At 39.4% G+C, this 25,912-nt stretch overlaps 1 protein-coding gene across 1 annotated transcript in view; it reads right to left on the bottom strand.

The window, feature by feature from the left end:
• The window catches only part of LOC107293258 (FH1/FH2 domain-containing protein 3), a gene marked incomplete at its 3' end in the record, with an annotated part of 105,905 nt that extends 80,835 nt beyond the window's left edge, over nucleotides 1-25,070 (bottom strand). Inside the window, exons 1-2 of the mRNA XM_015822402.1 lie at nucleotides 25,008-25,070; nucleotides 7,329-7,434 (exon numbers count right to left, since the gene is read on the bottom strand). The remainder of the gene's footprint in view (nucleotides 1-7,328; nucleotides 7,435-25,007) is intronic.
• Nucleotides 25,071-25,912: the final 842 nt, after the last annotated feature.

Raw genomic sequence — 25,912 nt, 5'->3', positions numbered from 1 at the left:
CCCTTTGACAACAGCAACTGTCATCCCATTGCTGCCACCAATCATTCGAGCAACAAATGAAGCAAAATCTATGGGTGCAGCTGACTAACATCACACAAAATAATGTATTTTGCTTATCTGAAATGTATGACATGAAACATTTGCTTTTTATATGTTTAATCTGTTTGTACCCCTTCTGCAGTAATTCAAAACTTCACTGACTTGAATAGAATTTTATTTAATGGGAACTTTAACTATAAAGCTATATCTAGATGGAGAGTTACTGCTTATTATCCACCCTCTGACCACCTCAACATTAATGCTATTTCTTCAGCTATGTCAGCAATTAACCATTTTAGCTATGAAGCATTTAGCAAAGAAAGCGCTCGCTCACGCACATATATTATGCAAAATTGTTTAGCCTTAGATTATTTGTTAGCAAAAGAAGAAGGTGTATGTGGGAAATTTAATCTTACAAATTGTTGTATTGAAATTGAAAAATGAAATGTTTGGTTCTTGGTTCCCTAAACTTCCTGGACTCCAAGCTATTGTAGCTTTAATTGGAATGATTGCTTTAGGTTGTATAGTAATACCTTGTGTTTTACCCATCTTTGTAAAATTCATGTCAAAAAGTTTATCTTTGTTAGCGGAAAAACGTGCAACAGCTCAAGTAATGGCTCTATGACAACGCTCTTATCCAGTACGATATCATCCTTTAACTATGGAAGCTGACCATGATGACATCAATACAGGAGACAGACTGTCCCATCCTGAGTTATCAACTGCAGGAAAATTTACTACATTTAAAGCCAACCCATTTATTGAACTGACCAATGAATCAGAAGATAAAGATGACTTGGCAAACTTTAATCTGCATAGTACCAGCATGTATGAAATGCAACCAAAAGACTTTTGGGTTTCAGCTTAAAAAACAAAAAAGGAGGAGATGTTGGAATATAGCATAAGTTACTCCATTTTGTAACCTTCAGCAAGCTTAATAGTGCTTACGTGTTAGGTTGCAATTAGCAGCTGATCACACGTAAGGACAGAGAACAAAGGGACATGTCAAGAAAGCTGTTTATGCAAGCTATAATATTATCACTTCCTGATAAGACCTTCCAATGTGAACCACAATGGCAACTTTTACTGTGAACTGTTAGTTGTATAAGCCATGTAATAGATAAGAATGTAAGACATTTTTGAAAGCGACAGAGATTGAAGGTTTTGAGGGACTTTGCCTCCCCCGGTTCACCCCCCTGCTTGTAGCTTCTGCCTGCAATTTGCTTTGTTATGATTGCTAATAAAAGAGGTCCCCAGAGACTATTCTGGGCTGATCTCATCCCGAGGAAACCTGGTATGGTGTCTTCATATGACAACTCATGAATTAGCCCCCGGACGAGGTCTGAAACCAAGCCGGGAGACTCAGGTCCTGGTTTTCCCACAATGCATGACTTTGCAGGCTGAATAAAATTCCTAGCTAAGTTCTTATCTATGAACATTCTCAGTTCCTCTAGCTCCCTTGGTAACATGGAGTAGAGCTTTGGTTGGGGTAATTTGGCTCCAGGTAGAATTGTAATGGTGTAATCTATGGCCAATGGGTTGGAGGCATATGCAAGACGGATCACTGAAGACTTCTTGCAAGTCCCAGTACTCTCTTGGGGTTAGGGAAGTGAGATTTCCCTGTTCATGCGCTGCTGCTGTGCTTTTCCTTTTCAGTTTTCCAATTGATGGCATGAGGACATAAGACCGCTTTCACCACGGTTTTTCCTTCAATTTGCCTTTGCTGGATATTCAGGATTTTCCTCCTCCAGCCTACTGAGGGGTTCCAATTCCTTAACCAGGCAAGACCCTATTTTATGGGTCTGTCCCTATCTGATGCCACGACAAAGCTGAGGTTTTTCTCATGGAAAGTATCCTTACTGGCTCCATAACGAACCTGGCACCCCACCTGCTATTGACCCATCTAGATGGGAGAATGCTATTGGGGTTTTCAGTTCTCTGAGATGCATCCTCAGCTTCTCCACTATGTCAGGACTAATGAGGCATCTGGTGCACCCAGAATCCAGTAGAGTGGTCAATACACCCTTGCATCTGAGGAAGTCACCACTAGTTCTACTCGGATAGTTACTGGCATTATGGTGCCACTTACTAGCAGGTCGTCATCTCCTCTGCTGTCATTCTCTGTTCTGGTCTTGGGGTCTTTGGTTGGAGTTCCCTTGCCATCACTGGTTGAAGGGAGGATCTCTATGACTTCCACTCCTCTAAGCACTGTCTTGATGGGCTTGGTGGGCGCCTTTCTACTCCTTTTTGGCTCCCGTGAGAAGGTAGGTGCCGGAGTTTGGCTGTCAGCAGTCTGATGACTGTTTCCCAGGTTTTGAGACACTTGTTTTTATGTTCCAAATGATCATCACTGTTCTCGATTGGTATGGGCATGGTACCTGGCCAGGTCGATTTCTACCTCCTCCACCAGGACATACCAGCCCTGGAGGGTCCTCGGAACCAGTTTGGGGCCCAGTTTGCCAGCTTGCTGACCAAGCTTCGGAACTCTTGATTGTAGGCTAAGATGGGCTGCTTTCCATGCTTGAAGGTTTTGATCCTAGTTTAGACCTTCTAGTTGGCAAGTAGTTCTTTGAACCGCTTCCTCAAGGCAGCCATAAATCTGTCAAATTGGCACAATTTCATGGAGGGCCATGAAGTAGTGATAGGGTGAAGCAGGATGGCAGCACTGACAACTGTTAAGAAATGCTGTGGTTCAACTGGCACAAAAGCCTTCTGAACAATAAGTGCTGCAGAGATATTAACAACAAAGATGTATGACTTTGGGGAATGAGATTGTTTAGAAAGAGCCCAATTATAATTTTAAGAAAATGTTTCATTATTAAGAATCAATTGAAGACATTTGATCCTGGGCAGATTAGAGATAATGACTTCAGTGGTTTATGGTTGATTCGAAACTGTTATGGACTTGAGGTTTCCAGTTTTGTGCAGTAGCTCAGCAGCTACTGTGACTTTAAAGCTGTCTGCAGAGAAAGGAAAATCCTGATTTTTGGCTATCATGGAAAACGAAGAGATCTGCAGAAAGAATATACCAAGAAAAAACAAATACTTTCCAGGAGGAGATATATGCTATGTTGCAACTAATTCAAACAACAATAATCTCAAATCATGAGGAAATTAAAAATAACTTTGAATATATAAATGCATCTCTAATTTAACTTTACAACAAAAAAAACTCTCAGAAAATAAAAATAGAGAGTGAGCAGATAAAACAGACAACTGATGAACCAGAGAAGAGAGATTTAAAGATGGAACCTAAAACAGAAGGAAGTATGACTCAACCCAGGTGGAAAAAAACTTGCAGGAAATAATGGACATGGAAAAAGTAACTTATACTTTAAAATCACAAAATAAGTCTGAGAACAAGAAAAAAGATTTGACAAAATGGATTACAGAGCTACCAGGAGAACTACGAGAACTTAAGAGACAAAAAATGATAAGAAAAATTAACAGAGAAAGAAAAGAAAAAAATTTCAATGAATATGAAGAGGCGAAACCTTTATATAAAATATCTCTCCTGATTTGTCTTTTGTACCTATAACAACATCCACAAGACTATGGGAAAGACTCTTTGATTCAGAGAAACATATTGGTCAGGAAAGATATCTGGCAAAATAAAAAGACTAAAGTGAGAATCAAGCAATTAGATGATGGGACCTATCAGAGGGAATATTTGAAAATTATACATCTGTTTGAATATGGTTAAAGAAATAGAAAGATTTTGGATATAAATGAATTTTAGTTTAAGAGGGATGAGCCCCTCAAGTAATATAGTGCTTTTCTTTTCGTTTTCCCTTTGTGTTTTGTTTTTTGACATGAGAAATATAAAAATGTTGGAGTGGTTTATATAAAAGAAATGTTTTAGATACTTAAGTGAAATGGATCTTGAGAAAACTTCAAATGGATTAAAATGCTTTGATTAAATCTAAAATATTAGATAATTGGATTTATTTACTGTAAATAGAATTTAAAGATTATGTATTGAATATGGTTAAAAAAAAGAGAAAAATTCTGGATATAAATATACATTAGTCTAAGAAGGATATGTATTTTAAGTAGTATACTATCTTCTTATTTCTTTTTCTTTTCTTTTTTTAAGATATGAGAAATGTAAAAGTATGAGGAAAAAGACCTAAATACTTAAGTGTAATGAAAATCTTAACCAGTAAGAATATTTTGAATATTGTGGGGAAAACAAATTTAAATAAGAATTTTAAACAGGATCTATGATAAGGCAATCAAGATGATCAGTTAGAAAAGAAGTTTTATATCAATGTGGTTATTATTTGCAGAAATATTAGAAAAATGTCTATATTTAATTGTTATTTATCCAAATAGTGAGAATTGTATTAATTCAAGGATGGCAAAAGAGAACATTTTTGGAAGAAGAGAACATCAAGTAAAGCTATTATGTGGACTATAGAATTATAGAAACTAACTGTTATTGTTTTTTAAATATAAACCCAGACAACACGATGTTTACCAAATATTAAGGTGATTATGTAAAAAAAAAGTTTTTTTTAAAGAAGCTGTTATGGACTTTCTGCGTGTGAAATACAATAATAGATTGTTAACAAAGGACTTTGACGTTTAGTTTTGTTGTTGGGTTTAACTATTAACTGTTTTTTTTACAGTAGGTAGATAGATCAAAATTAGTTGGGCAAATGGATATTTATCAGCATTCAGTTTGCAGGGACAATTTATGTGTATGTTTTTAAGAACATTTTTGTCTTTAGTTTTGTTCATGTTTCCCTTTTTTCTGTTGAAATTTGTATTTTACCTTTGGAAATAAAGTAAAAAAATTAAAAAACAAGGCATAACAATTCAATAAATATAAAAGGTAAGAGAAATAAGATCCAAACAAAATATGTGGTACCAGGCCCCCAAAGTCTTCTGGGAAAGCTCTATTTTTAGCTTTTATAAGGCAGACAATGTTAGAGACAAGTGAATCTGCAATAGGAGGTAATTCCAGAGGATAGGGCACATCACTGAAAAACAGTACTTCCAGATTTTAGCTCCCTCCACCTCCTCAAAATGGTGGACAATAAGCCATTTTAAAAAAAAATTTATAAATTTTTATTAATAATACAAAATTAAAAACACATTGGACATAGATATGACATCACTGGTTCCATACATCTTCCATACAGTTTTGGTCACCACGATGTAAAAAAGATGTTGAGACTCTAGAAAGAGTACAGTAAAGAGCAACAAAGATGATTAGGGGACTGGAGGCTAAAACATATAAGGAACGGTTGCTGGAACTGGGTATGTCTAGTTTAACGAAGAGAAGGACGAGGGGGGACATAATAGCAGTGTTCCAATATCTCAGGGGCTGCCACAAAGAAGAGGGAGTCAAGCTATTTTTCAAAGCGCCTGGAGGCAGGACAAGAAGCAACGGGTGGAAACTAACCAAAGAGAGAAGCAACCTAGAACTGAGGAGAAACTTCCTGACAGTTAGAACAATTAACCAGTGGAACAACCTGCCTCCAGAAGCGGTTAATGCTCCAACACTGGAAGTTTTTAAGAAGAAACTGGACAGCCATTTGTCCGAAATGGTATAGGGTTTCCTGCCTGAGAGGGGGTTGGACTAGATGACCTCCAAGATCCCTTCCAACTTTATCATCATCATCATCATCATCATCATCATCATTATTATTATTATATTTCTCATCAGGATATGAAATTTATGCTAAGAGTTTTAAAGTCCAATGGATTTGCAAGACAAATCAGCTTATTAAAAATGTTAAGTGTTATTTATCAAGACCCTTGTTCACTCTGACAGTTGTTTAGATAAGACAAAAATAAAAATCTTTAATGAGTCAAACATAAGAAAGTATGAGTTTTCCCAGAACTCTTTCAGTGCAGAATGGCTAACCCATTCCACAGGGTTGTTATTGGAAGAAGGAGAATTAGGTAGGTTTGTAGACTAGAGTTATAAAAATAATAAAGGTGGGATTAAAAAAAAAAACATAAAGATAAGAATAAAAGAAAGGGGAAGATAGTGATGCCTGATAGAGTTGGTAAAATCCTCAAATCCTCAAAAAGTTAGATGTGAGACATTTAAAGAATATATTAGGCAGTTTATGAACATGGTGGAAGCAAAAGATGTTTTGCAAAGAAAGAAAAGTATAGAGAAATATAATAAAAGGTATCACTATAAACTAGATTTGCTACATTTTTTTTAAAAAAATATAGTTTTTACTAAGAATTTTGATTACAACAGAAATACCAACTAAGAAAAACAGAATAGAAAAAATAATAAAAAGTACAGAAAAAGGAGGAAAAACAAAAAGAAAAAATATAATAAAGAAAAAGAAAAATATATAAAGAAGTTACAGTTTTCATCATAACAACTATAAACAAATTAAGCAGCTCTTCACCCTCTAAATTGGTTATAGACCAATATTTATTCATCCCATAATCCATCCCTTATCTATTAAACATTAATTTTTCTGTTCTGGTGTCAGTATAAAGAGTTGACAGAACTATGTAAAAAAAAAATTTATTTTGATATTGGTCATGATTTTAACCCTAATCAAATAAACCAATTTTATATTCCTTCTTTTTACTTCTGTCTTACTCTTTAAGTCAATAAACTATTATTTGATTTCTCTTAAATTCTTCTTTATTCCACTGTAGATTTCAAGACTTTAACAAGCCTCTTTTGTAGATTAAATAAGCAAACATTTTCCAGTCATTCTCTTGGTTTGTTATTTGTATTTCCCCTTTAAGTTCTTTTGTATATCTAGTAAAGCATCCTTTTCTAATTTATTATTTTGGCCTGTAATTTGTAGTTCTGTTTTCAGTACTTTCTCCGTCTTGTCAAAGTAAAATTGTTCTTCATCTGCCATTCTTTTGTCACATCTTTTAGACATAGTCTATCCATAGAAGATTGTCATCCATCATCGAGAGTATTGATGTTGTAGTAAATCCTAGTATTAATCATCATTTTCTCCTTTTGCTTGAAATTTTAGTCCCCTAAATCTCTAGCATTCAGTCATCACAAAATAACTTATCTTTCTTAAGACTTACAATAGTCAAAGTAAGTCTGTTTCCCACGATAAACTATTTTTATAGTTAATTCCAAAATCGTATAGTAAATCAATATTCTAAATTTATCTGGGCTTTTATTCCAGGTAAAACGTTGTTAGATCAATTCTCATTTAATTTTCTGCTATTTATTTCAAATCCTGAAGATCCTAATTAATTTTTCTTTTGATAAGAATTGAAGATAAACTCACCTGAAGACTTTTCAAATTTGTTATTCTAAATGTTTTTAATAGCTTTACCTCTCAAGATGTAATTCTGGTAGTTCTGGTCTGCCTCAGCTCCCACTTTTATTAAACAAGTCAGGCCTTCTGCTACAACAAATTCATGAACCAAATCTTTGTCATCCTATGAAGGACAAGACAGGGGAAAAAAGACAAATGATACATTATTTAACATACTGCAAATAAAATAGCGGTGGTTTTAACCATTCAGTTGTGTCTGACTCTTGATGACTTTATAGGCAAGTACTTTTTACACTACCCTGTCAAGCACAGCTTTTTCAGTTGTTTATATCAGCTTTGATGGTATCAAGCCAGCATGTTCTTTGCTTGTTCCTTTTTCTTGTTTCACTAAGCACATACAGCAGCCCCCCTTTAGCAATTGTTTGTGGCTATGGCAGTGATGAAAAAGCAATTTTACAACCAATACTTGTAATTATAACTTTCTCAGGTCTGTAAAGCAAAGAAAAGTGGAAGTAGGATCATAAGCACAGTTGTGATTCACTTACAGACTGCTTCATTTAACAACTGAGTTGTCAGTCCCAGTTATGGTTTCTACATAAGGACCCATTATTTAATTTAAAATAATTTAAATAAATTCTGCAGACAGAGGGACTGGCAAAGAGTACTCACAAATCTCCTTTCTATTTTTCACAGTAACTTTCTTTCCAATTTATAACTATATTTTCTTTCTTGCTTCTCCTTTCCATACCATAAAACACAAAGCAAGCTAATTTCTTTTGTCATTTTCAGATTGATTAAAACTGTAGAAAGTGACAGCTACATTATGAAGAAAAATTGTAAGAAATAGCTGCATTATTTTAATTTAGAACTCCTTTGTATGGCTAAAAATTGCAACAAAATGACAGCAGAGAGATAAGGAAAACCATCTGGATTTTTGCAATTCAAATATAGTTCTTTGTAAATATATTCTGATTTTAAGTATAAAGGTAAAGGTAAAGATAAAGGCTTCCCCTGTCCAATAGTTTCTAACTCTAAAGGGTGGTGCTCATCATGCTTCTTAGCTGAGGGAGCCAACATTGTTTGAAGACATTTTCATGGTCATGTGGCCATCTCAGCATCTATATGCTGAGATGCTACCTTCCCACCAAAGTGACATATATTTAATTTCGCATTTGCATGCCTTTAAATTGCTAGGTGGGCAAGAGCCGTGGCAAGTAATGGGAGTTCACCCTGTCATGCAGTCCTCAGGTCTTTAACAGCTGAGCCATCATGCCTTTTTAAGATTTTAAGAATGCTGGATTTTGCAAGATTGATATTGTCTCTTCTATTTCTTTATTAAATTTATATAATCACTTATCTCACATATATGACTTAAATGGTATACAATCAAAGAATCAAAACAAATTATAACAAGTATGATACAAAATAAAACAATTTAAATACATAAAAAGGACTATAGGAGAATGGATAGCAACCTATACTTGGGATCCCCAAGCCTGTTAAAAGAACCAAATTTTGAGGGTTGTCTTAAATGCATTGGGATCATGGCTAATCTCATCTCAGGAAGAATGATGTTCCAGAAGAAGGGTGCCACAGCAGAAAAAGATTGCTTCCTCGGTATTTTCAGACAGAACACTTTAGCAGATAGGACCCATAACATGCCCTTCCTGTTACATCTAATGAGACAGGTACATGTAATCAGGAAGAAGCAGTCCCTCAAATAACCTGGTCCCACGCCAAGAAAAGATATTAATCTTTTAAAATTATATTAAAGGAATGAGATGTCATTTCAAGAGACAAAGCACACATGTATTGTTATTTTATTTAAACCTGGGTAACAGCTCCCTCAGTTGTCTGAAGGCCACATGTTCACCCTTGAAAATGATATGAGCTATCTTGTGTTATTCTAGGTAATAGGTACACATTTATCTCAATTTTGATGCATTAACCAGAAAAAGGGGGTGTTACTATTATCTTAAACAAAGCTGTTTATTGATAAAATGGGATGAAGGGAGGGCATTAAGCACACTCCAAACTTTATAAATTTCATAGCAACTAGTATAGGAATCTGTTCTTTCAAAGTGCTTATAGCTTTTGTGTGTGTATAGCACTTCTCCCAAAGAGGCCACTGGCAATTAGGCTGTCAAAGTTGAATTGCTAAGTTGCCTGCTAACTTCTATCATTACTCAATTTGCCATAGAAACAGGGGGGAGAGGTAGAGAGCATAGGGACAAAACGGAAATCTAAGAAGCCATCCCCAAACGTGAGAACCTACAAGAATGCCAAGGTCACTGACACAGGTGTCTGACAGAGATATGGACGGTTCTAATAACAAACAAAGCTATAGGATTGGCAAGCGTGAACATCTGGTGGGTGGGGGGTTAAGGAAAGCTATTGGTAACTAGGTAGATTTTTGTGATAAGATCAGAGCTGGTCTTGCTTCTTTGGTTCTGAGATGTGTACTCAATAAAAAATTATCTTTTATGGCACTTCGAAGCCTTGAAGATTCCTTGCTGCTGAGTTCATTAATCAGACAGCTGACATTAGACCAGCTCTGTACACTGTGAATGCAGCCTTCTCAGAGGCTTCCAAGAAGATTGTAGCATAGCAATGTTGGAGGTCGAGAAGAAGATCGATGCTACCACAAAGTCTGGGCAGGTCCTTCCACGGGAGGCACTGGGATCAGTCCTGGTGGACTCTGGGTCTCAGCCAGTGGTAACACGGTCCAAAGTGAGAGCGGAGAAAGCTGAGCAGTCAGCAGTGCAAGAAGAGGAGGTGGTGGCCGGATCCCTCCATACCAGCTCAAAAATCCAATGGATGGTTGGTGTGAGGAAAGTGGCTGAGATGGAGTTTCCCCTCATCCCACTGGGGGTTGCGATAACCCGAAGAAGCAAGTGGAAGGCCAAGAGAGCTGCAGATTGGGAAGAGTCAGCAGAGTATAAATTTCTGGCTGCCTCCTGCAGCCCTTCGGTGGAGCAGCTGCTTGAGAAAATTGTTGAGATGGAGATATGAGGAACGGAGCCATTGAAATCCCCCATCCGAGGAACAGCACTTGGAATGGATCAAGTTGTGGTGACTCCATCCCCTTCTCCACCCCACCCAATGGTGCTAGGTCAGGGGGGCCATGGGATAACAAGGGACTGAGGCATGGCCGTGCAGACCCAGCCAGCCCTGGCGTGGCAGGAGATCCAGCCCATGCTACCCCGTAAGTGGTGGGGGTACTGCCTGGTTACTTGTTAATCTGTGACAACCGTGATCTACTGCTGTTGAAAGCCAGATTTGATGGATGGAGAAACTCACCTATTTCCTGAACCAAGTGTGGATTTACCTGGAGCAGCACACAGCAATGTTCCCAGATGAAGGGACTTGTGTGAACATGCAAATCTGGAAGGAGAAGCTGCTGAATGGATGGTGGCACTCCTAGGCAGGCTCTAGGTCAGATTTGGGGACCCCACTGGGCAGAATCTGAAATTTGCTCCATTAGGCAGGGGAGCCAGTCCATGGCTGAATACATTCGGGAATTCCGCAGCATGGCCAGGAAGCTGAAAGGAAGGCCAGAATGCCTATGGGTCTACCAGTTTCAAGATGGGCTAAGCAGAGAGGTGTACCAGAATTGCCTGCCCAGGGGAATCCTTGATGACCTCTACGCATAGAACCAGCTAGCCACCACAGTGGAACTGGACATGATGGAGTATCGGCGACAGGCGGCACCTGAGAACTGCCCCTGCCAGAGCCAAGAGAAGCACTTGCCAATGCACAGAGGAGGAGGGGCTCCTCCCGATTGCTAGAGAGAGCCCATGCTGCCCTACTGGAGCTTGCTTCTAATGTGGGAAAGAAGGCCACCAAGTGGCCAATTGCCTGCCCCACAATCCATGTCAATGCCCAGGACCCTGAGTCAACCCAAGCGGAAGAAGACAGGCTGGTCTTTTATGAGAGTGACAGCGAGGGGGAAGACAATCCGATGGTAACTCGTGCCATCACCCCATTGACTGCCCAGGTGGAGGTGGTAGTATCCCAGTCAGGAACAAGGAGGGGTTTACTGCCCTTTTAAACTCGGGGTGCACTTGCTACTTGATCAGCCTGCAGATCAGCCTGCAGATCAGCCTGCAGATCAGCCTGCAGATCAGCCTGCAGATCAGCCTGCAGGCTGATCTGCAGGCTGATCTGCAGGCTGATCAAGTAGCAGCCCATTGAAGCAGCCCATTGAAGCAGCCCATGAAATTCAAGCAAGTAGATGGCTCACTTATGGGGGGAGAGGGGTTGCCAGCAACCTGTCTGACTGAGCCATTGAGCCTAAGGGTGGAGAGACCATGAAGAGACTATCCAGTTTATTGTAGCCCCAAAGATGGCAGAGACAATGATACTGGGGTTGTCGTGGGTGAAAAAGTGGAACTTGACAATTGACTGGGGAAGCAACAAGGGGCGAATGAGGAGCAAAGCCAAGAAAGGGGTGGGAGTGAAGAAACCACAGAAAGTTAGGAGATTATGATCGGCTGCGAAAGTGAAAGTTAATGCACTATCGGAGAGCATCCTATCAAAGATATTTAGTGAGCGAGAATCGGATGCGCTCTCTCCTCACCACCCCACAGACTATGCAATTGAGTTGCTACCAGGGGCAAAACTTCCCAAGCCAAAGGTGTATTCTATGACTCCAGGGGAGATGGAGGAACTCCAAGCTTTTGTGGATAAGAACTTAGTTAGAAGTTTTATCCAGCCAAATCCAAAGTGACAGCACCAGTGCTCTTTAAGGAGAAAAAGGATGGATCGTTGAGATATGTGTGTGGATTTAGGGGAATCAATGGAGCTTGCATGGAAAATATGTACCCCCTCCCCCTCATGAAGGACATGCTGGGGCACCTATCCAAGGGGAAGGTGTTTACCAAGCTGGACTTGAGGGAGGAATATTATTGTGTGAGGATCAAGGAGGGGGATGAATGGAAGATAGCTTTTAATTGTCCCTTGGGGTGCTACCAATTCTGAGCGATGCCTTTTGGACTACAAGGAGCAACAGCTGTATTCATGCAGCTAATTAACAAGGTGCTGCATGATCACCTGTACAAAGGGGTACTGGTTTACCTGGATAACATTCTCATTTGAGACAATAGAAGAACAATTGAAGCTAGTGAGGGAAGTGCTATGGAAATTGCTGAAAGCTAAACTTTATACCAAACTAGCCAAGTGTGGTTTCCACAAAACTAATTTGGACTACTTGGGATATTGCATATCAAGCAAGGGAGTAGAGATGGACCCTGGGAAAGTGAAAGCCATATTAGAGTGGGAAGCTCCCCGAATCCGGAGGCAACTGCAGAACTTTCTGGGTTTGGCCAACTTCAACAGACAATTCATCCCCTCCTTCGCACAGATAGCTCTAACTATCACCGAGCTACTGCAAATGGGAGAGGGAGGGTTGAAGGCCAAGGTGAGCCAGCTGCTCAATTGGACTATGGAATCTCAAGCAGCTTTTGAGAAACTCAAGAGGCTTTTCGCAGCTGAGCCGGCCCTCAAACACCCAGATCCAGCAGCGCCCTTTGTGATACAAGCCAATGCTAGTGATGTAGCTGTGGGGACAGTCCTACTTCAAAAGAACAAAGAAGGGAAGCTCCAGCCATGCCTCTACATGTCCCGGAAACTGACACCGAGAGGCGCTGGGCGGTGTGGGAGAAGGAGGCTTATGCGATTCGTTGGGCACTGTTTACCTGTAGACAGTTTTTAGAGGGTAGCAAGATCTCTTTCGAGGTATGGACAAACCACAAGAATTTGAAGGCCCCCCAAGCAGATCGGAAGGGAATAATAATAATAATAATAATAATAACAACAACAACAACAACAACTAGAAACACTGGCTAAAAAGAAAACAACAAATAATGATGATGAACAGGCTGGAAAAATTGTTCCAACACCTGAACAAACTGACCAACCAGCAGATGAAGCCGCCACACAGGGTGAAGATTCCCCTGTGCAACAACTCGAAAATGTAGAGTTAAGTGATCTAGCGAAAATGCTGAAAGAGAAGATTGAAAACCATATAAAAAAACCACAGAAAGAAAAAGACTGCCTGCCATTCGTGAAGTGCATAGCAAACGAGTGAAAAATATACTAAATGCTGTGAACAACATATTAACTTCCATCCCATCCAGCACACTGTATGAAACAAACCAACTAATGTACAGTACAGCCGCCGTTATAACTGCAGAATTGGGTTATAAAATGCCAAAAAAAGAAGCCCACTGGAACACCAAAGTGGAAAATTCAACTTGAAAATAATAAAAAAAAACTACGAGCAGATGTCAGCAAATTGAAATATTTGAAAGAAGGAAAACTAAAGAATGAAAGTTGAAAAATAGTTTATACAAAAAATATAACCTGGAGGAAAAAACAATAACGGAAACCATGGAAAAATTAAAACAGCGTGTATTAGCAACAGCAAAGAAAATGGAAAGATACAAAGGACGAATAAAACAATACCGTGAAAATGTCCGGTTCAGAAGAAACCAGCACCTCTTCTACCGGTCACTTGACGAAAATAAAGTCTAAACTAGTGTTCTCCCATGTAAAGAAAAAACTTTAAACCTTTGGAAAGAACTGTGGGAAAACCCAGTGGAACAGAATAAAACTGCCTCCTGGATCAAAGATATCCAAAAACAAGCAACACAAAACAAAATGGAGAATATTGTAATAACCACCGATATGGTTGCAAAACAAGTAACGAAGGTCAAGAACTGGAGTGCACCTGGCCTGGACGAGCTGCATGGATACTGGTTGAAACATCTCATCAGCCTCCATCACCGCATGGCCACTCAGTTTGATGAAATGCTTCAAAATGCCACAAGTGAAGAATGGTTAACAGCTGGTTGAACATACTTGATAATGAAGGACCCAGAAAAGAACACAGAACCAAGTAACTACCGCCCAATTACTTGTTTGCCAATAACGTTCAAACTTTTTACAAGAATACTGGCAAATTCAGTATTCAATCATCTGATAGAAAACAGTCTGTATCTGGTAGAACAAAAAAGAAATTATAAAAAATCAAGAGGAACAAAAGATCAGCTGCTCATTGACAAAATGGTACTTAAAAATGCAAAACGACGGAAAACCAACTTAAATATGGTGTGGATTGATTACAAGAAGGCATTCGACTCATTACCCCATAGCTGGATTAATGCGTGTTTGGAAAACTTTGGAATCAGCAAAAATATCTGTACATTTTTGAAAGCAAATATGCAAAAATGGAAAACAGCCCTAACAGTAAATGGGGAGAACATTGGTGAAATTAACATCAGACGAGGAATTTTCCAAGGGAACTCACTTTCACCACTACTGTTCAACATCGCATTAATTCCATTGACAATAATCTTACGAAACACAAAACTGGGATACTACATCTCAGGTCAGCCTGGCAAGATAAACCATCTGCTGTACATGGATGACTTAAAACGTATGCAAAAAGCCACACTGAACTTGAATCAATACTCAACACAGTCCAACTATTTAGCAGCGACATCAGAATGAACTTTGGACTTGGAAAATGTGCTGTACTATCCATGCGATGAGGAAAAATGGCAAAAATAGAAGGAATAGAACTGGGAAATGGAAGTATTGTGAAAGCACTAGCAAAGGATGACGGTTACAAATACCTAGGCATATTAGAAGCAGATAACATCTTGAATGGAAAAGTCAAAGAGTCAACGCAAAAGGAATACATCAGGAGAGTCCGCAAAATTTTAAAATCAAAGCTGAATGCTGGAAACATAATTAAAGCCATTAATACATGGGCAGTCCCGGTGATATGCTACCCAGCTGGAATTATCAACTGGACTTTAGCTGAACTGGAAAACCTAGACCGGAAAACGCGTAAACTTTTGAATATGCACCATGCTCTACATCCACAAAGTGACATCAACAGGTTGTACCTGCCAAGAAAAATAGGGGGCAGAGGACCATTGCAAATCCACCAAACTGTAGAAGAAGAAAACGAAGTTTGAATGACTATGTGAATCAAAGTACATGAAAAATTGCTGCAGGCTGTGAAAACAGAGAGCACTATAAAAATAACAGAAACAAAGACAGAATATAAGGAAAAACGGCTGGATGACAGATTAAATAAATGGAAAACCAAAGCTTTGCACGGACAGCATTTGAAAAGCATTGAAGGAAAATGTGATAACAACTTGATGGGAACCATCAAGAAAGAAACAGAAGGCTTAATACTGGCTGCTCAAGAACAAGCACTACAAACTAATGCCATGAAAGCGAAGATACAAAAATCCACTGACAATTCAAATTGCCGACTTTGCAATGGTAAAATTGAAACTGTTTCACACCTAATTTGTGAGTGAGGCAAAATTGTGCAAACTGATTACAAATCTAGACATGACCGAGTTGCTAAATTAATCCACTGGGCATTGTGTAAAAAATACGACTTGCCTGTGTCCGAAAAGTTGTGGGAACATAGGGTGGAAAAAGTTGTTGAGAATGAGAGGGTGAAGATGTTGTGGGACTTTCGAATACAGACAGATCGCCATTTGGAACACAACACGCCGGATATCACAGTTGTAGAGAACCGAAGTGTACAGCTGATTGATATCGCTGTATCAGGAGATGCCAGAGCCAAAGAAAAAGAACTGGAAAAAAATATGAAATATCGCAACCTGGCCATCGAAACTGCACGATTATGGATGAAACGTGTAACAGTGGTACCCATTGTCATCGGGGAACTGGGAATTATGTCCAAAAACTTTGTAAAATACATCAAGAAACTGCAACTTCCTGCAATAACTCCATCAATGTTACAAAAAACTGTGCTACTCGGAACATCTTATATTTTAAGGAGATACCTGGTTGACACCTAGGATGCTGTTAGCAACCCGTGTCAACCATCAGCGCCAGCCAATTTGAATGTTCAGTTGACTGAGGTTCATGTTTAATGAATAAAAGATAATCATCATCATCATCATCATCATCATCATCATCATCATCATCATCATCCCCCAGTGAGGCACTACCTTGACGTGGTTGTGGGGCTTGTGCACTCTGAGGAAGATGAGAGTTATGCCAGAGGTTCAACCATACTGGACAGGTCTCATCAGGAGTCAGACAAAGAGTGTCTCTCCCATAAAAAAATATGGTGAGATGTAAATTTCAGAATGCCATAACGGCTCAGATGTCACCCGGGTTAACAAGGTCCGTGCTAGATGTTGGAGTTCCTGGATATCTGGTGAAAAATGGGTTACAGGACTCAGGACTGTTGTCTGAGCAACCAGGGCCAGCAGCTGCAGAACTACTGGAAGAAAAGGTGTTTACCTGTTGCAAATACACAGTGATTGAAAACAAAGAAATAACGATCTGTTACTACAGATCAAGTCCAACAAGAAGAGGATATCTAAAACGAATGCACCAGTTCTGGAAAGAACAACATCCAGAATCAGAAATAACAGAACAGAGACTAGCAGATCAACGCCGATTTATAATATGAAATAAAGTATTCACAGAAACAGAATTGGACGAACTGCAAAGGTTTACCCAGGGCAAAGAAATCAAAGCCTTGCCAGAAGTAATTCAGAATGTAGAGGCAAACCAGGGGGAGTTGGCAGTGAAGGAATCCAGCAGAGATATACAACTGTCCTCATTTGGAAACCAGGCACCTCTTCCTCAGGAAGAACAAAACCCTCTAACTAAAGAAATAAACGAATTGAAACAAAGAATAACTGAGCATCTAGAACAGCACAAAAACAACAGAATAAGGCTGCCTGCATTGAAGCTTGTTCCAAAGAAACAGCTAACACAAGCATTAAAAGATGCAAATACTGCAATATCAAGTATAAGCACCAATTCACTGCAAGAAACAAACCAACTAATGTACAGCACAGCTGCAGTTATAATTGAATATCTGGGATGCAAAATCAACAAAGAAGAAAAACAAACAGAGCAGCACAAAAATGGAAGGTTAGACTAGAAAATAAGATCAGCAAGTTAAGATCACAGGCAAGCAAGTTAGAACAGATGAAAGAAAAGAAGCTGAAGAACGAGAAGATCAAAGAATACCTAATGAAGAAATACCACTTAGAAACAAGAAAGAACTAGTAATAACAATAAAAATGGTAGAAAAAGAGCAAGGAAGATCAAAAATTGGTCAGCACTAGGTGAGATGAACTGCATGGGTTTTGACTGAAACATCTAAATGTTATATACCCACTCACTGCCAAGCAGTTCAACAATATACTACAAGGAAGAAAAATTGAAAAGTGGCTAACAACTGGGAAAACCTACCTAATAATGAAAAATCCAGCAAAAGGGGCAACACCAGGCAACTACAGGCCAATTACCCACTTACCAACCACTTTCAAATTACTAACTGGTGTGGTAGCTGATGCCGTACAACAGCATCTAGTTGAAAACAATCTCTTTCCACCTGAGCAGAAAGGAAACCGCCCCAATACCAAAGGAACAAAAGATCAACTCCTAATAGACAAAATGATCTTGGAAAACTGCAAGAAAAGGAAGACCAACCTGAATGTGGCATGGATTGACTACAAAAAGGCATTTGACTCTCTGCCATATGACTGGATAATCAAGTGCCTAGAAATAACAGGAGTCAGTAGAAACATCAGAAAAGTTGTGCAAAGATCTATGGCACAATGGAAGTCAGAGTTGGAGGTCAATGGTGAGAGGCTAATACCAACAGAGGAATATTTCAAGGAGATTCATTATCACCACTACTATTTGTTATTGCACTGTTTCCTCTGTCAACAATACTGAATAACTCAGGACATGGCTATCAAACATCAAAAACATCTGCCAGATTATCCCACCTCCTTTACATGGATGATCTGAAGCTATATAGAAAAACATCATCTGAAATAGAATCGCTGCACAACATTGTCCGTATATATAGCCAAGATATTGCAATGGAGTTTGGCTTGGACAAATGTGCCACACTTACTATCAAACAAGGAAAAATAGTGCTAGACTGGGCTTTTATTATCTCATTTTTCAAAATTTCCCAAGCTTCTTGAGTTGTTTTCCCCTTGAGGATTCTCATCCATGGAATCCTTCCCAAGCCCTCTCTAAGTTTATTGAAATTAGCTCTCTTGAAGTGCAAGACTCTAGTTTGACTGTGTTCTATTGCTTGTGCTTCCATAATGTTGAATTCTAATACTGCATGATCACTTCCTCCCAGGGTTCCTATGGCTTCAACACCTTCTATCATTTCATCTCTGTTAGTGAGAATTAGATCCAAAATGGCTAATCCCCTAGTTCCCTGTGGAATTCTGGGAGTTGAAGTCCACATGCCTTAAAATTGTCAAGGTTGAGAAACACTGAGTTAGAGAGAAAGACCATTAATAATTTGGCATCTGCAAGGGGCCAACAACATCGTATGTCAAGTATCATGATGCAAATTAAATAAATCATGCAATTTGCATAAAACTACCTACTATATAACATAGTACAATGGCATCATGACTCCTTTAGGGCACTGTTTCTCAACCTTGACAATTTTAAGGCATGTGGACTTCAACTCCCAGAATTCCACAGCCAGCATTGCTGGCTGTGGAATTCTGGGAGTTGAAGTCCANACTGCTAGGGTCACTGTGGCTTCTACAGGACATCTAGAATTAATGAAATGCAGGACAATTACCTTGGACTGTTAATGCCAAATAAATAAAAAATGTTAGTTGTGAAGCCAATTCTCCTTCAGAAAACTGAAAGAGAAGATACTTACCTACATATATTTTCTTCCAGGGCATGTTACATGTTACAAAGAGGCTTTCTTTGTCAGTTTGTGTACAATAAAGGGTGCAGTATATTTACATACAGATGCTTCACATAAATTTTAATGTAACCATGGGATTTTCTTTCCTTAATGACCATTCCTTACCACCAATCTAGATGTGCTCAGTTTATAGTGGGGAGATCATCGTGTTCTTCTGCTGCATTAGTCCACAATCAGGAGAGAGCCTCCTCAGCTCAGCTCCTGTCTCTTTAACTTCCAGCAATTCCCCCCCCTTCCTCCCTCCGCGTCTATTTTTAGCTCGCCTCTTGATGGTAGCAATCCATTTCTTTCCTTCTTGCCCCCGCCCGTCCCCTTTTTCCCTCCCTCCACTCAATGGTACTTTTTACACGGGGAAGGTCAGCCAACTGAGCATGCCTAAATGTTGCTCGGCAGCTCCAGAGGCTGGGATGCACGCTCGGCTAATCCCATTCACTGGGAGAGGGCCGTTGCGCATGCGCGCATGCGCTCACTCTGACTGGCTGCCAGGGCTGAGCCAGCGGCTGCGCTGGCTTGGCAAGTAAGTTTCTTGGTTTCTTTCCCTCCCTCCGTCTTCCTTTCGGTCCCTGAAGTCGCAGGGGCGGGGCGGGGGGTCTGTAGCAGCTACCCAAAGCAGCAGAGGCTTCAGGCGTGGATGGAAGGTAGCAGGGAGCTGGCTGCTCCACAGGGATGGAAACAAAGCCCGGGATTTGCGCACGCCTTCAGTTTCCTTCCCCGGGATAGTTTCAGCAAGCTTGGAAAGTCCTTTTTGGAGGCTCGCTTGCCACCCTCTCACCATGTTCTTGGCTTTTCCTTCCCTCCGCTTAGGCTGGAGGACTTACTAATATTTCATTGACGCGCAAAGCTTCATCTCTGGCTCGCTCTGTGCGCTCGCGTGATGAATACTTTTATCTAATTTTGATTCTCTGGCAACTTTGCTAGTTTTCTTGCAAGAGGGCATCTGAGCGCAAGGGAAAAAGCGAAGGTCAGGGCGGAAGGAACAGAGAAGAGGCGGCCGGAGAGACTGGTGAAGGGGGAGGCCGGCTGCAAAATTACAAGAAGTGCCGGCGGCCGCGGGGTGTTTTTTAGCCACTGGGCCGGCTAAAAAAAATGGAAGGAAATGCGGGCAGGGTGTTCTGGGGCCGCTGGGGTGTCTGGTGGCCAAGCAGAGGAAGCTCAGCGGCAGGACAGAGACAAAACTTACCGCTTTTACTTCTTCTCTCTCGCTTTCTGCTGCTTGTCCTCTGTCTCGCTTCTGCCACGTGGACCAAAACCGAAACTTCCTTTTATATAGGAAAAAGCTGCGCATGCGCAAAGAGGAGGGAGGCAAGAACGGCTCTGCGTGCCACCTGTGGCACTTTCGAAAGCCAATAAGAGGGAAAGGAAAAGGGTAAAAAAAATGGCGGACTGCGTTGTTTGGCGACCCCCGTGAAATGGTCGTTCGACCCCAAATGGAGTCGCGACCCACAGGTTGAGAACTGCTGAATTAGATGCTTTAAGAACTGAGTTAGGTCTGTTGTGTTTTGGGACTGTGAGTTCTAGTCCTGTCTTAGGCATGAACGCTGGCTGGGTGAACTTGGGCCAGTCACGCTCTCTCAGCCCAACCTACCTCACAGGGTAGTTGTTGTCAGGAAAAGTAGGAGGAGGAAGGAATATTAGGTATGTTCATTGCCATGAGTTATTTATAAAATTAATACAAGTGGGGTATAAGTACAATCGTCACTCCATGAGGGAGATGGGTGGTTTCTAAATAGGATATATAAATAAGTCCTTCATTTGGGAATACCTTTCTACTCAAGGGGAAAATGCTTATTGCTGCGTGTAAAAAAAGATAAAAACAGGATTTCCCATCCCTTAAACCTGGAGAGATGGTGGGTCAGCAATGGGAAGTTAAGAATGGCCAGCTTGCCCTCCTCTTTCTGAATTATAGTAGCCTGGGGATTGCCTGGTGGGAAAAAAATTGGACTTCAGGATCAATGTTGCATATTGTGGATGAATCTTTGATCGTCATTTGAGAAAATATTGACTCCTGTTGGCTCCTCCCCTCTCCTCTCTCCTTTTCTTTTTTCTTTCCTTTTTTCTTTTTCTCCTCTCCTCCCCCTCTCCTTTCCTCTTCTCTTGTTCCTTGTCCTGTCCTGTCCTCTTGTCCCCTTTCCTTTCCTTTTCTTTTGTTTAATTTTCTTTTCTTTCTTTACATGGTGCAACTTCTTAATTGATTGCCTACTCAAATAATGGAGTAATTACTTTGTCGAAGTGCTTAATTACATGTTATGACTTCCAGGAAGATGGTTTGAAAATGGGGAATAAAAGTTGATTTCTTCTGCTCTTTTCCTTTTTAATATTTCATTCACAGAATGAAATCTGAGTGCAATGTATTTCAGCAAATATTGGGCAGATTCTACCTACACTCCCTGAGATTGGGTGGTGCATCTTGGGCTCCCAAATCATGATGAATAATCAGTTATGTGGCCACCTAAATATGGACTTGTGTTTTCTCATGGTCTCAGATCTCTGGCTCAAAATCTGAATTGCATGAGCCTGGTTTCTTTCCCAGGATAGTAGAGTTGATTTTCCACCAAAGGAGTAAGACTCCTCCCATGGAGTTGATGATTGCTGGCTATGAAGTTCTGGGAGTTGAAGTTCACATGCCATAAAATTGTCAAGGTTGAGAAACACTGGGTTTGTAAATAGAACAACACAGAGAATGGTAAATCATAGGAAACATAACAAACACTTGGTGGCCATGCCCACTTGGTGGCCACGCCCCTGGCACCCGGCGATGTATAAGTGGTTGGGGGTCACCACAACATGGGGAACTGTATTATGGGGTCACGGCATTAGAAAGGTTGAGAACCACTGGTTTATTTGAAATAAGTTTATATTTCCAGAGTCAGATGAATTGCATCTTAGAGCATTGAATGGATCCACTTGATTGTTTGGGTCAAATTTTATATATTACTTTTCAGAAATCCTGGAGAACTCCTAAAGTGCCAGATGACTGTAGAGCAAATGTGGTTTCTTTCTTCAAACAATGGAAAGTGGAAGATCTGAAGAACCACAGAAGACTCAGGCTTTCATTGGTATCTGAGATTATTCTAGAGCAGATAATAAGGAGATTGATCTGTAATAAACTTGAAAGCAATTTGATTATTACCAGGTCAGCATGGATCTGCCAGGAAGAATTCTTGTCAATTAACTTTATATGGTTTCTTGATTTTTGTGTGATTCATCAGTTCAACAAAGCATTCAAAAGAACATTTCAAATAAAAAGAATATTTTGATTAGCAAGTGAATAAAGACGTACGTTTTTAGGGGAGATGGGCAGCATAAAAATTTAATAAATAAAAATAGAAATAATTAAGTATAAACTGGGTAGCATTTAACAATTAGTGGACTGCACAGTTAGCTTTAAAATGATGCTTAAAGAATGATGATCAATTATAGCCTATCAAACTTGAAAGGCAAATTAGATGGAATATCACAAAATTCCTTTATATGTGTGTGTGCATATGTCTCTCTCTGTGTGTATATGTATAAATATGTATAACATATTTAGGACTAAGATGAAAAGGTGTAAGAATGTTAATCAATCTTTCAGAAGACATAACTTTAGATGGGATCGCTTATGATCTGGACGACATACTTGAAATATAAAATGCTCTAGGTCAGTGATGGCGAACCTTTTAGAGACCGAGTGCCCAAACTGCAACTCCAAACCCACTTATGCATCGTTGAGTGCCGGCTGAGTGTGGCCCATTGGGTGGGTGTGGCCCATTGGGTGGACGTGGCTGCGGTGATAACGGCAGACTGGGTGGGACTAAAAAGTTCAATCAATTCCAACTTTGCAAGATCTTTTTTTCCCGCAAGAAGTTGAAATTGACTGACTGATTGAACTTTTTTTTTTTTGCACACAGCGGCGGAGGCCTAAAGCGAAAAGGTTTAGGACTGGGGCGACGGCATGCGTGCCCACAGAGAGGGCTCTGAGTGCCGCCTCTGGCACCCGTGCCATAGGTTCGCCACCACTGCTCTAGGTTAAAGAAATGGCTGAAAATTATCAGGTATATATTGGGATACCTTTGTTAGTAATGGTATTGATGACATGCCTATGAATTAGTAATTTATGGTAGCAGCAAAAGAAACAAAATGCAAATATAGGCTATATCAACTGACAACTATTTGTCCGGGATTATATAAGGTCTTTTGCCTTGGACTGGGGGTTGAACTAGAAGACCTTGGAGGTTCCTTCCAGCTCTATGCTTCAATTCAATTTGATTCCATTCCATTCTATTCTATATAACTGGGAAAAAATACTTTTCTTTTGTTATTCCTAGGTTCATTTCCAGTTTGGGCACCACATTTTAAGGAGGATTCAATGAAATACAACCAGTGAGGATGATTTGAATTAAATCCAATGAGGATGACTTGAATTAAATCCTATGCAGAAGACTGAAGGAGCTGAGTATATTTTAAGGAAAAAAAATAAGAGGGAATATGGCACTTTTCAATTATCTGAAAAAGGCCAAGACTTGTTGCCCTTCAGTGGAGTACACAGAATAATGCGTTTAAATAATAGGAAGGGATATGATGGAATATTAGGAAGAAACTTCCAATCATAATGAGCAATTCAGCCATGGGAGCAAATACCCAAAGAAATAGTTTCCCATTCTTTCAATGTATTCAAGGTACCAAAACATATTATTCCTTGCAATCATTATATTTTAAGAGAGATTCACAGAAAAGGGCAGTAAAGAGTATCAAGATGATAAAGGAAATAAAGTGCTGTGGAGAGAGATTGAAAGAGTAAGGGCCTTGAAGAGATGACTGAGAGAAGAAATGATAACATTTTCTAGTACCCCAAGAATGTCAAGACACTTTCTCTTTTATTCCAAAAAGCAAGATCCAGAACAATGGAATTAGCTTAGAACAAGACAGAATATAATCAAATGTTATGAAACAATAAAATAAAATCTTCTCTATCTGTAAGAAGAAATTCTGGGTGAAGCTAATTAGTCAAAGACATGCACTCCAGAGATGTCCAAGTAGAGGCCAGACAGCCATCTATCTGGTATGGAATGGAAACTCGGATTCAATGGCCGAATGGAACCTTTTCAAGTGTATAGTTTTGTAATTCTTATGACTTTGGTTTTGCTCATATTACGTATAAAAATAAAACATACTTTGGACATATGCATGTATGTATGTGAATGGGCTTATGATTCATATATCATTTTTTGAGTTTTACACACAACTTGTCATGGCATAAAGAAGACCTTAGGATTCAACAACATTGCATAGAAATCCGTAATAAATTCCAAATGATCCATCTGCTTTTGTGCATGAAAGTAGTAACTTTACAACACAGTGGCATTGTAAAGTAACAGAAACATTATTTATTTATTTAAAAATTGTGATGATTCTGATTTTTATTTTGTGACACAATAAAGAAATCTCACAATTTGTAAATCTCTACTCATTAGTCCTTTCATACTTTTCCCACATTTCCACACTACATACTAAATAAAATTAAGAAGTTTCCTATTTATGTTAAGAACATATGGAGGTTTTTTTCACTGAATTTATTTTCCTTGTTGAAGCTGGGTCAAAAAAATTAAGATAGTGCTACAATCACATGATGAAATTATATCCTTTTCTTGCATGTGCCTTGTGTAAAATGGGATAGGTTTTCACTGCCTAGTTGTGGCTGCCATATTGATTGCTCATCTGGGTCTTCTGCAGATGCCCCTGCTTCCTCAGGAATTACTTAAAAGCTTCTTTGAAACATTCTGTGAATTATCCTAAGTGTGGTTGGAGAAAGACATTAAGAAGCAATAATAATAAATAATAAAAAAGCAGATAAAAATATTATGCCTAGAAATTTTCTCTATTAACGGTGTGGCAAAATAATAACACCTCTCCCCCAGCAATAATAATGAATACATTAGTTTCTGAAAAAACAAAATTTATATTAAGAGGTAATGTTCACTTACTTGAAATATCTGTTTCAAGGAGAAGAGGGCCCGCCTTAACTCACGTCCATTTGAGTTGTACAATTTTTCTGAAAGGACAAAATGTTAAATAATTACCGTATTTTCCGGCGTATAAGATGACTGGGCGTATAAGACGACCCCCAACTTTTCCAGTTAAAATATAGAGTTTGGGCTATATCAGGGGTAGGCAACCCAAAACACTCAAAGAGCCACTTGGACATGTTTCCCACTGAAAACAAAACACTGGGAGCCGCAAAACCCTTTTGATATCTAAAATGAAGATAAGACTGCATATATCCATTTTTACCTTTATGATATGTGTGTGTGTGTGTGTGTGTGTGTTTGTGTGTGTTATATAAAATAAAGGTAAAAAAGGATATATGCAGTATTATCTTCATTTTAGATGTCAAAAGGGTCTCTCTCTCTCCTCTCTCTCTCTTTCCTTTCTTTCCTCTCTCTCTCTCTTTCTTTCTCTTTCCTCTTTCTCTTTCCTCTAACTTTCTCTCTCTCTCTTTCCTCTTTCTCTGTCTCTCTCTTTCCTCTTTCCTCTTTCTCTTTCCTCTCTTTCTCTTTCCTCTTTCCTCTCTTTCTCTTTCCTCTCTTTCTCTTCCCTTTCCTTTCTCTTTCCTCTCTCTTTTCTCAATCTTTTTTCTCTTTCCTCATTTTCTCTTTCCTCTCCCCCTCTCTTTCTTTCTCTCTTTCCTCTTTATTATTATTATTATTTATTTGATTTGTATCCCGCCCTTCTCCTTACCGGACTCAGGGCGGCTGACAGCCTTATAAAACCAATATTACAATAAATATCAATTTAAAACCAAATTAAAAGGAAATATTTGTAATGGCCTAATAATTAAAATTTCCCTTAAAAACCCCACTAAAATTCCCTAGGCCAATCCCGCTTGTTG

The sequence above is a fragment of the Protobothrops mucrosquamatus genome, unplaced genomic scaffold (genome assembly GCF_001527695.2).
Source record: "Protobothrops mucrosquamatus isolate PMUCROS unplaced genomic scaffold, P.Mucros_1.0 scaffold1553, whole genome shotgun sequence".
In the NCBI taxonomy this organism is placed as follows: domain Eukaryota; kingdom Metazoa; phylum Chordata; class Lepidosauria; order Squamata; family Viperidae; genus Protobothrops; species Protobothrops mucrosquamatus.
The sequence above is the reverse complement of the archived record's forward strand: the minus strand, read 5'-3'. Positions and strand labels throughout refer to the sequence as shown.